Below are 12,939 nucleotides of genomic sequence, written 5' to 3'. Positions count from 1 at the left end.
TTGGTATGGTATTACTATAATGTTGCTAGGATTTTGCTGTTATATACCAGGTAATTGCTAGTTGTTCATTATGGCATTTTACATCATTAGTAGGTGGTTGATATGATGTTGCCAAGAGGTTCCTATAGGTGTTGATAAGAGGTTACTATAGTGTTTTTAGTGAATTTGCTAGGTGGGTGCTGTGGTATTTCAGGTTGTTGCTTTGATGTTGCTAGGTGGATATTACAGAGTTGCTCATTCATTGCTAGATGGTTGCTATGGTGTTGCTTTAGTGGTTGCTAAGTGGTTACTATAGTGTTGCTATATGCTTGTTGGGGTGGTTGTTGTGGAGTTATTCTGGTGCTAATGTGACCATGATGTTACTATGATGTTGCAATGGTGTTGCTAAGTGGTTCCTATACTGTTGCTAGGTGATGGCAGTGCTGTAGCTATAGTGTTGCTATGTGGTAGCTGTGGTGTTACATAGCGATTTCTGTTGAGTTGCTTATTCATTGCTAGGTGGTTACTATGACATGGTTATAGTGTTAGTTAGGGTAAAGCTATGATACATATGTGAAAAAATAGCACTTAACATTGTAAAACAATGTCGGAACAGTCTTTAGTTTTTGTACAGTAGAGTATGTTTGAGTATGAGTGTGTGTGTGTGTGTGTGTGTGTGTGGCTGTGTATGAGTGTGTGGGTATGGGGACAGCTGAAGTAAGTTCAGTGTGTGTGTATTAGTGCTGTTATCCCCTCTGTGTGTGTCGCTGAGAATTTCATGCTTCTGTTCACAGGAATGTGTATGAATAATTCCCAGCACTCTTAGAACCGCTGCTAACACTCCAGTGCCCCCCCCCCCCCCTCCAACACACACACACATACACACCCTGTACCAGTGTGTACTGCTTTACTCCTGATTTATGAATGTTTGATTCACCTCTACTTACACAATCTCACACTCACACATCACCAGCCAGATGACTGTAACCCAGATCCCAGCAGAACAGCGGAACCGCCTGTACACTGCAACTCTGCATACAGCACAGCATAACACTGCACCTGTCTGTCTATCTGTCATTATAACAGTTCAGCTTTTTTCCCGTCAGTCCTCGTCCATGTAATTTCCCAAAGTCTTGTGGATCATCATGATGTTTTATGGCAAAATTAAGACAAGCCTTATTGTTCTATTTGCTCAGTAGTGGTTATCATCTTGGCACTCTGCCATGCAGGCCATTTTGTCCAGTCTCTTTCTTATGGTAAAGTCATGAATGCTGACCTTAACTGAGGCAAGTGAGGCCCCCAGTTCCTTGGATGTTGTTTGTGACCTCTTGGATGAGTCGTCGCTGCACTCTTGGGATGATTTTGGTCGGCCAGCCACTCCTGGGAAGGTTCACCTCGCCACCACCTTTGGGGATAATGTCTCTCACTGTGCATCTTGACATGTTCTCCTCCACTAGTCATACACACTGCTTTTGGATAACTTTATGCCTTTATTCTGGTGCAAAAATTCAAGCAGATCAGCTTGGTGTGATGGCTTATGATTATACATGTTCGTCTTGATTTTATTCAATTTGATAAAATCAAAGAAACTCATCATTTTTAAGTGGTCTCTTATTTTTTTTCCAGCGCTGTATATAATTACAATTGTACATATGTAGTACAGCTAAAAAAAGATAAGATGTTAAAAAAGTACAGTCCAGTATCTCAGTATATAGAATCATAACTCCTGTGTTGCGATACAGACCGTATCATCAAGCCCTAATCAGCAAGTGAGAGTAAAATCCATCCATCCATCCCTTTATCTTAGCTCAGCTCAGCTCATAAAACTTCACCCAGGTAAAATTTGGTTTTAAAGCTGGTCTCTGACTTTTTCTTCTGCTTTCCACTGGACCTGTTACAGATGTAGAACATCTACTGAATCAGAGCTGTAACGCCATCTCCTGGACAAGTACACATGGCACCAACTATTTATAGGACTTCCATCCCTATAGAAATCTTCTATTCACTGAACACTTTATGAGCTCTATATTCCCACCAGCGTATGTGAAAAAGCATGGGGGGGGGGGGGGGGGGGGGGGCAAGGAGGAGGAAAAAATACACAGATGATAACACACTCCATATGGGGTATGAGAGGTGATTTAATGGCATAATCACACCATTGCATTCCACTATTACTGTCCAGATGACATCATAGCAGGATAGGTACATCAGTACAGCGACTACAGCTCAGCGTGCACGCGCAGAAGTACTATACCTGTAAGCTATTGTTACAAGATGCCCAATCGTAATGTAGACCATCTGCATCTGTTGCTGCACAATACATCAGTAATCCTATATACTGTATACACTATTCATCATTATCCACATGGTCAACCAGAGGCCAGCGGTTGACTAGGTCTTATTTGATTGGCTAAGAACAGCCGAGAGCAGGGGTGTGCTCAGAAACTAACTAGTGATGAAGGACTGACTGGAGGACTCACAATAACTGTATTTCATATCTCCAGTCTCCAACTCTACACCAGCAGGTAGAGCTATTTCCAAATTCCCAAAAATATTGTAATTTAGAGCATTTATTTGCAGAATATGTGAAATGGTTAAAATAACAAAAAAAAGGTTGGCTTGTTCTCCTCCACCAGTCTTACATGCTGATTTTGGATCATTTTATGCCACTCCTGGTGCAAAAATTCAAGCAGTTCAGCTTGATTTGATGGCTTGTGATTATCCATCTTTCTCTTTATTATATTCCAGAGGTTTATAATTTGTTAAAATCAAAGAAACTCATCATTTTTAAGCTGTCTATGATTTTTTCCCAGGGCTGTATAAATGATTATATAGTCTGTAGAAAGTAGCTATGTGTATTCACATACAATTCATATAGGACCACAGGATTGGTGTTCTTTAAAGTGACAAGAATATACTGGAAGAATAAGTTAACAATATATTAGTAAACCTATATACTGTATACACTATTCATCATCATCCTCATTGTAAACCGGAGGTCAGCTGCTGAATGGATATTATTTGATTGGCTAAGAGCAGCCGAGAACCAGTGATGAAGGACTGACTGGAGGACCCACATTAACTGTACCTTTTATCTCCAGTCTCCAACTGTACACCAGCAGGTGGAGCTATAAGAAAGGTCCTTTAAATAAAGTGACCATTTAGTGGCCAAGGCGTGTATATGATTAACATACTGTAGATCAGTGATCAGACATAACATTAAAACCAATACCACTGATCTGGTTACAGTGACACCTGTAAATAGGTGGGATTTACATTTTAGGCAGCAAATGTTCTTGAAATTTACCTATTGGAAGCAATAAAAATCAAGATCGAGCACAAGTATCCGAACCACTCTGATCCAAAAGCAAAAAGGTGATGATTAGATGACTGGGACGCGACATCTTCAAAACTTCAGGCAGGTGTACCTGTTCCAGGTATTCAGTAATCAAACCAAAAGTCCAAGAAACTAACTGGTGATAGATAAAATATTGTCATTTAGAGCATTTATTTGCAGAAAATGAGAAATGGCTGAAATAACAAAAAAAAAGATGCAGAGCTTTCAGACCTCAGATAATGCATAGAAAACAAGTTCATATTCATAAAGATTTAAGATTTCAGAAATCAATATTTGGTGGAATAGCCCTGTTTTTTAATCAGAGTTTTCATGCTTCTTGGCATGTTTTCCTCCCCCAGTCTTACACAATGCTTTTGGATAATGTTATGCCACTCCTGGTGCAAAAAGTAAAGTAGTTCAGCTTGGTTTGATGGCTTGTGATCATCCATTTTCCTCTTGATTACATTCCAGAGCTTTTCAATTTGGTAAAATCCAAGAAGCTCATCAATGTTTTTAAAAGCGGTCTTTTATTTTTTTCCCAGAGCTGTATATATGATTACATAGTCACATACAATTCATATAGGCCACAGGTTCTTCAAAGTGACACAAATATACTGTATGAATAAGATGCCACTGGTATTAAAATACATATAAACATGTACAAACAGGCGTCAGTGCAGTGCTGTAGTGTGAGAATGCACACAGGTCCCAAACACATACAATGGGGACCTGCACACAGTCAAGCAGGTGGTTTTAATAGTAAGGCTGACTGCCGAGATTTTCGTCTTCATCACCATTTGACCCCTTTTTATTCTTCAAGTCTGCTGGTTTGAAGACCTCCTGCACATGGCCTGACTTCAGCAGACTTGGCAATGAAACGTCCAAACATTTGCAAGGCAAAGACCTCTGATGTAAAGCTGATACCGGTTTCCAAATGCTTAAATATTAGTCATAGTTTGACTCAAGCCCCCACCCTATCCTCACTCTGTCCGCCCATCTTAACATCACTCGTCCATCACATAACACAGCATGTTCTCCACACCCTGGAGACCCCAATCCCAAAACACGCTTAACTGGATCGAAGACGTGTCCAAAGATGACAGGACTCTTAAAGGCGGCTAATCTGAAGCAGATGTCTATTCCCAGAGCTCGTTGAAAATCACTGATTTCATGAGCAGTTCCGTCAAAACATGCCTGAGATTCCCCTTGGGAGGGAGGAGCTTTGACTGGTCCAGGGTTTGGTCCAGGCCTCGGGTTCACTGTGCTGCACTGAAGCCTACATCACACTCAGCCACTCAGTATCATGTTTGGGGGTCGTGTTTAATTATAGCAGTATAATTATTTCATGCTGACCTGCAATTAGTTACATACATAAACACTGCATTGTACTAAAACCAAGGGGGAAAAGAAGTTTGAACACTAGCATCAGGGAAGGCAGAGACACAGGTGATTTATTTACAAAGTGTATAAAACACGACACAATCAGGGCAGCAGAAACAAAGGGCATACCAAAATCGTAGAGAAGGCCAGGCAGTAGGTCAGCAACAGAGTAACAAATAACAACAACACAAGGACAAGGCTAAGAGAAGACAGGAGGTTGATAACAAAAAGGCAGAAGTACGAGGGCTAGGCTAGAGAGTAGTCAGAAAACAGGATAGTAAGGAAAACGCGCTGTAACAGAGCTGGAGAACCAGGTAACAGTCGGCAGCATGAGAAAGGAAAAATGGGCCTTAAATACACAGAGACACCTGGGAGAAATCAAGTAATCAACCAATCAGTAATCATGAGAGAAGACAGCGTGGCATGTTCAGCAGCGTTATTGTAGTCCAGAGGCTGAGCATGCTGGGAGTTAGAGTCTTTAGGAGTAACAAGGACTAGAGCAGGCAGACTGACAACGTCAGGCGTGACATTTCCTTATATTAGCAGGTGGGTAGAGCAGAATAAAGGCATACTAAAGTTCTGTTTTGTATTGAAATCATGTCTTATATTGTCATAAAAAAACATGCTTGAGAACTGTAGCAAAACTTTGCATACAGGTTACACATAGTATAAAGTTCCAAAAGGAATGGTAGACATGCATGTTGTGTCTTTATGAATGGTGTGTATGTGGCCAGAGCAGGTGTGTAGTTTGTTCAGTTGGAGATTCAGTGGAAAACTAAATTTGACATAAGATTTGACATAAAATTGGACACTAACCTGCAAAAAAAACAGAAACCGAAAATGTGCCAAATTTCTATACGACAAAGTGAACCTTTATCTTTATATTCTGCCAATCTGGCATCTTAGAAAACCCCAAAAAAGATGCACCACATCGACCGCCATATTGGATTTTTATTGCTTGTCTGTCTGTGCCTTGACCATCCTCGTTGACATGCCTCAACTTCAGAATTTCCAAAAGCTGCAATGCAGAATACATTCATAGACTTACTTACCCTTACCCTATTGTATTTAACACCTCTAACAAACAATACACTTCTAACCTATTTTCCTTCTTCCCCTCCTCTTGCCCTGTCTAATTTTATTTTTTACCTTAAACTTCTATTATTCTGTGTACATCATTATTGTTAGTCCCTTTAACAAAAGCATCTGCCAAATGTACTGTAATGTAAATGTAATGTAACCCTAAAGAAGGGTTTAGTTGTGAAATGCTTTAAAAGCCATAAAGAAATTTAACATGGCTAGAAATTTAGGCATGGCATTTTTCACTTTACTGGGTTCACTGACTCTGTTAATTATTAGCATTTTTGAAGAGTACAGTCATAAAAAGAGCAAGGCCTGATTCCAATCAAAAGAGAACTACACCCTCACTCACTTTATCTATTATTCTGTTCCTTTCCTCCAGGCAAATCCAGGATCAATGTGTAAAATAAACTCTCCTCTCCCAAAATTTGGATTAGGCCGAGGGGAATTGGTTAGTTTCAGCCCTGCAGGGCCACAACCCAGTACTGCATTATCTCCTCTCTTTGAACACCTGTTGCTTTCATTATAAGCTGATTATGAAAAAAACAGGCTCTCAGGCTTTCAGTCTTCAGTCCTCAGTTACAGAAGGTAAAAACTCTTCAAACCTTTTTGAGAGATGTAATCAGACCCCAGCGATTCAGCCTGTCTGAGCTTCTGCATCTGGTTCTCCCTCTCCCTCTTTCACTGTACAGCAATCTAAAAAAAAAGGGAGAAGAACGAGCAGAAAGGCGTGACAGTCAGGTTACAGATGATCAGTGATGTCAGTAACGCGTTACTTAGTAACGCGTTACTCTAATCTGACTCTTTTTTTCAGTAACGAGTAATTTAACGCGTTACTATTTCCAATGCAGTAATCAGATTAAAGTTACTTATCCAAGTCACTGTGCGTTACTCTCGCTCTCTCTCTCTCTCTCTCTCCACCTCACACACACACACACACACACATCGCGTAATCCATAAAGTAACTAAGTTTTTTTTAAGGAGTAATCAGTAATCGGATTACTTTTTCAAAGTAACTATACCATCACTGCTCTAGGCTGTGTCATATATGCTTATCAGTTTAACCCTCTATTGTTTCCTGGGCTTGTAGAGCTGATGTCATGTAGGATGTTCTGGTATGAGAGAGGCAGTCAGACAGCTTGTCTTTCTTAAAGCTTTTCTGAATTCGTTTTTTTTCCGTTATGATCAACAGGAAGCCAGGTATGCGCCGGTCGCTGTCGACGTCCAGCAGGGATGAAATTATTCGCTGGTTTAAAGAGGAGCAGACCCTCAGAGTTTGTTTACAGCAAGGCGAGAGTCGAGTTGCCCCCTGGTTTCATGGTGAGTTCAAAGTGTGGGCCATCTGTGAGCTTTAATCCAAGAAAAACCTCTCTCTCTCTGTCTAAGTGTTCTGCTTCTAATTACTGGGTTTGTTATTATTATTATTTCAAAGGATTAATGCCATTTCTTTATATTTGTTTGCAATATTACTAACATAATAAATAATTATCTTACAGTCAATAAATTGAAATACGTGATTAAACGGTTTTGATTTGAGCTCTTTCTCTTTGTACACAGGTATTATTACTCGTGAGGAGGCGGAGGATTTGCTGAAGTCAGGCAGCGCTGGAAGCTTTCTGGTCCGTGTTAGCGAGAGGATCTTTGGATATGTTCTTTCTTACAGAACATAGTCTATGACTCCTGCAAGTTTGGGCAAATTTCACTGTATTGTTTATTTTATATTAATTGTTTTTTTTATTCATAAATTTCTCATGATTTTCCCATAATGCCAAAACAGGTCCACTACCATTTGAAAGAGTCTGTCCTAGGCTATCACCTCTGCAAGTTTGGGCAAATTTCATGCTTAAAATTAAATTTCTCATGATTTTCCTATAATGCCAAAACAGGTCCATGACCATTTGAAAGAGTCTGTCCTAGACTATGACTCCTGTAAGTTTGGGCAAATTTCACTGTATTGTTTATTAGGGTTCAAGCACCGAAGGTGCGTAGAACCCTATTGTTTTTGCTAAGATTTTTCTTCTTCTTCTTCTTCTTCTTCTTCTTCTTCTTCTTCTTCTTCTTCTTCTTCTTCTTCTTATTATTATTCTTTTTCTCCTGTAAAAACAGTTGTGCAGCCTAAACCGTAAGTCATAGAGAAATGAAACTTGGTAGGTAGATGTAGGATCAGTGCATCTCGGTGGACAACAAAAATGGCACAGATTGGTCAAGTGGTGGCGCTATAAACAAGGAAATTCAGTTTTTCACAATTTTCTCAATAACTCAAAAACCATAAGACCTACATTCAAAATTCTTTTTTTGATGGATTCCTTGGGTCAATACCAACAACTTTCCAATTTGGACCATGCACTTCCGTCTATATAGATTTTTTGCTAATTTACATAATATGCAAAACCTACTTTTGCAAACTAGTCCTAGGAATGTTGACCAATCCTGGCATGTTTGGTATCAAAACACTCGTGAGAGCATGCGCTTCAATATTCATTAAGAAAAAGTTGAAATATGTAAACAATATGGCCGCCATATGCAAATTAGTCCTTCCGGATATATGCCCCATTCACTTCAAGAGGTAAATTTGGAGCACTGTTTCTCAGCAACCGTGCAACCTAGCAAGTTGAAACTTTGCATGCAGAATCTATCATACAGTCTCTAAAGGATGTTCAAAGGGCAACTTAATCAATCAACATGGCTGAACACCATCAGCCAATCAGCATTCAGCAGACATTTTGGCAGGCTGAATGTTGCCCAATCTGGATGATATTTGGCAGTTATGTTCAGGTGGAGACACTGTAGTGACCTGCAAAGTGCTGAAACAATCCGCCCACTGGGGGGCGCTGTTCCAAAAAAACGAGTATATGTCAATCATGCTGTACTATTTTGACATCTAATTGTTTTTGCCATATTCAGTACAGTGGCTCTGACAAATTTCTCAATACAACTATGTTTAAAAAGTGCTTTGTTCATTCATAATAGCTAATTGTTTGAAAATAGCTATATTGAAACTACTCTCTGGATATTTGGCCTATCACCTCCATTTCAGTCTTGCTGCACACTGTAGAGTCTCTAGGTAAATGTTCATTAAAAACATTTGTGAAAATTTCACATACAATACTCTCCAGGCATCAAGCAATCTGTGCGTCCTTGGAATTTCTAACCTAAATTGCTGTAACTCTGCAGTATTTGCTGTAATCTCACAATGTTAAAGACCTCTGTACAATATCACTCTGATGAAGCGCCATTTAATACAGAACTAGATTAAGAATAACTTGACATTACATGTCATATCAGAACATTCACTCCTTTGTGCCTCTTCTCAACATTAATAACAGGTGAAAGACTTTTGATCATTTTAAATGTGACAGAATGTCTCCAATTGTGTTAGACCTTCTTACACATCACCATCCTATGCTCTAGTAGGCACCATTGTGCTAGTTGGTGCTTGATGAAGCGCCATTTAATTCAGAACTAGATTTATAATAACTTCGTAATTACATGTCATATCAGAACATTCACTCCTTTGTGTTAATTTAAACTTGTTTGGTCAAACATTTCAGCTTGTTCTGCAAAGGTTCAAAGGTCAATCTGAATACCACTTTTTGTGAACATTCTGGTTGAAGCCACCTGATCAATACCAATAACATGTAGACACCTTTTGACTAGTTCTAACTCACTTAATGAATATCCTACAAAGTTCACTAGATTTACATGTGAATTTAAGCACTGATCAGGTTGAAAGGCCTCTGCTCAACATTAATAACAGGTGAAAAACTTGATAATTTCTAAATGTGACAGGGCATCTCCAATCATATTAGACCTTCTTACACATCACCATTCAATGCTCCAGTAGGCACCATTGTGCAAGTTGGTGCTTGAACCCGATGATTGCCGCTTGCGGCTATATTTTTATATTATTATTATTTTTTTTTTTTTACTCATGCTTAAAATTAAATTTCTCATGATTTTCCCATAATGCCAAAACAGGTCGATGACCATTTGAAAGAGTACAACACAGGCTATCACCTCTGCAAGTTTGGGCAAATTTTACTGTATTGATTATTTTATAATAATTTTTTTTTTTTTTTATTTATGCTTAAAATATTTTTTTTTCATGATTTTCCCATAATGCCAAAACAGATCCATGACTGTTTGAAAGAGTCTGTCCTAGGCTATGACAAGTTGTACTGTTTTGTTTATTTTATCTTATCTTCATTTTGTTATATTCTATTTTTATTGTATTATTTTATTTTGTTGTCTTACTTTATTTATATATCTATTTTAACAACAGCTCTTGGGTGTAAACTGAATCGTGAGATCACAATTTCGTTCCACCTCATGAACCACATGTGATACGAATGACAGTAAAATCTCCTTGAATCCTTGAAAACAGGTCCAGTACCATTTGAAAGAGTCTGTCCTAGGCTATCACCTCTGCAGGTTTGGGCAAATTTCACTGTTTTGTTTATTTTTAATACTTGCTAGTATCAGATGTAAATTCATTCTCCAATAAGCCATCACAGGGCCATTGTGAGGCAGTCCTATCAGTTCCTCAGGCTATCAGCACTGCGTATTTCTGCAGGTTTCACTATAGATAGCCCCTTGCACTTGAGGTATTGGATTTAAGGTGATGGTTTTAAACTCACACCCCCTGTTTCTAGCACAGGTGTCTTTAACAGGTGATTTCTAGACTAGACTGTTTAGAAATATGCTGAGCAGTTTAATGGTGGAACAGTTAAGTGGACCTTTTTGTTTGATTTGTTTTGGCATTATTGGAAAATCATGAGAATTGTCATTTAAAGCATGGATTAAAAAAATAATAATAATATAAAATAAACAATACAGTAAAATCTACCCAAACTTTCAGTGGTCATAGCCTAGGACAGACTCTTTCAAATGGTAGTGGACCTGTTTTGGCATGATGGGAAAATCATGAGAAATTTAATTTTAAACATGAATAAAAAAATAAAACAAATTAATATAAAATAAACTAAACAGTAAAATTTACCCAAATTTGCAGGAGTCATAGCCTAGAACATACTCTTTCAAATGGTAGTGGACCTGTTTTGGCATTATGGGAAAATCATGAGAAATTTAATTTTAAGCATGAATAAAAAATAAAAAAATTGATACAAAATAAACAATACAGTGAAATTTGCCCAAACTTGCAGGAGTCATAGGCTAGAAAATACTCTTTCAAATGGTAGTGGAACTGTTTTGGCATTATGGGAAAATCATGAGAAATTTAATTTTAAGTATGAATAAAAAATACAAAAATTTATACAAAATAAACAATACAGTGAAATTTGCCCAAACTTGCAGGAGTCATAGCCTATGTTGTACTCTTTCAAATGGTCATGGACCTGTTTTGGCATTATGGGAAAATCATGAGCAATTTAATTTTAAACATGAAAAAAAAAAAAAAAAAAAAAAAAAAAAAAATATATATATATATATATAAAATAAACAATACAGTAAAATTTGCCCAAACGTGCAGGAGTCATAGCCTTGGACAGACTCTTTCAAATGGTAGTGGAACTGTTTTGGCATTATGGGAAAATCATGAGAAATTAAATTTTAAGCCTGAATAAAAAATTATAAAATTAATATAAAATAAACAATACAGTGAAATTTGCCCAAACTTGCAGGGGTCATAGCCTATGTTTTACTCTTTCACATTGTAGTGGAACTGTTTTGGCATTATAAGAAAATCATGAGAAATTTAATTTTAAGCATGAATAAAAAATAAGAAAATGTATATAAAATAAACAATACAGTGAAATTTGCCCAAACTTGCAGGAGTCATAGCCTATGTTTTACTCTTTCAAATTGTATTGGAACTGTTTTGGCATTATGGGAAAATCAGTAGTAATTTAATTTTAAACATGAATAAAAAATAAAAATAAAATAATATAAAATAAACAATACAGTGAAATTTGCCCAAACTTGCAGGAGTCATAGCCTATGTTGTACTCTTTCAAATTGTAGTGGAACTGTTTTGGCATTATGGGAAAATCATGAGAAATTTAATTTTAAACATGAATAAAAAAATAAAACAAATGAATATAAAATAAACAATACAGTGAAATTTGCCCAAACTTGCAGGAGTCATAGCCTATGTTGTACTCTTTCAAATGGTCATGGACCTGTTTTGGCATTATGGGAAAATCATGAGTAATTTAATTTTAAACATGAATAAAAAAAATATATATATATATATAAAATAAACAATACAGTGAAATTTGCCCAAACGTGCAGGAGTCATAGCCTTGGACAGACTCTTTCAAATGGTAGTGGAACTGTTTTGGCATTATGGGAAAATCATGAGAAATTTAATTTTAAGCCTGAATAAAAAATTATAAAATTAATATAAAATAAACAATACAGTGAAATTTGCCCAAACTTGCAGGAGTCATAGCCTATGTTTTACTCTTTCAAATTGTAGTGGAACTGTTTTGGCATTATAAGAAAATCATGAGAAATTAAATTTTAAACATGAATAAAAAAAATAATAATAATATAAAATAAACAATACAGTGAAATATGCCCAAACTTGCAGAGGTGATAGCCTAGGACAGACTCTTTCAAATGGTAGTGGACCTGTTTTGGCATTATGGGAAAATCATGAGAAATTGAATTTTAAGCATGATAAAAAAAATACAAAAATGAATATAAAATAAACAATACAGTGAAATTTGCCCAAACTTGCAGGAGTCATAGGCTAGAACATACTCTTTCAAATGGTAGTGAAGCTGTTTTGGCATTATGGGAAAATCATGAGAAATTTTATTTTAAGCATGAATAAAAATAAAAATGAATATAAAATAAACAATACAGTGACATTTGCCAAAACTTGCAGGAGTCATAGCCTAGGTTGGACTCTTTCAAATGGTCATTGATCTGTTTTGGCATTATGGAAAAATCATGAGAAATTTAATTTTAAACATGCATACATTTTTTTTATTAATATAAAATAAACAATACAGTGCAATTTACCCAAATTTGCAGAGGTAATAGTCTAGGATGGACTCTTTTAAGAGGTACTGGATCTGTTTTGGCCTTTTGGGAAACTCATGAGAAATTTAATTTGAAGCATGGATTGAAAAAGTAATATTAATATAAAACTCTCTCTCTCTCTCTCTCTCTCTCTCTTAAAAACCGATGGGATTGTT

The sequence above is a fragment of the Astyanax mexicanus genome, chromosome 20 (assembly GCF_023375975.1).
Source record: "Astyanax mexicanus isolate ESR-SI-001 chromosome 20, AstMex3_surface, whole genome shotgun sequence".
In the NCBI taxonomy this organism is placed as follows: domain Eukaryota; kingdom Metazoa; phylum Chordata; class Actinopteri; order Characiformes; family Acestrorhamphidae; genus Astyanax; species Astyanax mexicanus.
Note: the sequence above shows the minus strand (reverse complement) of the source record.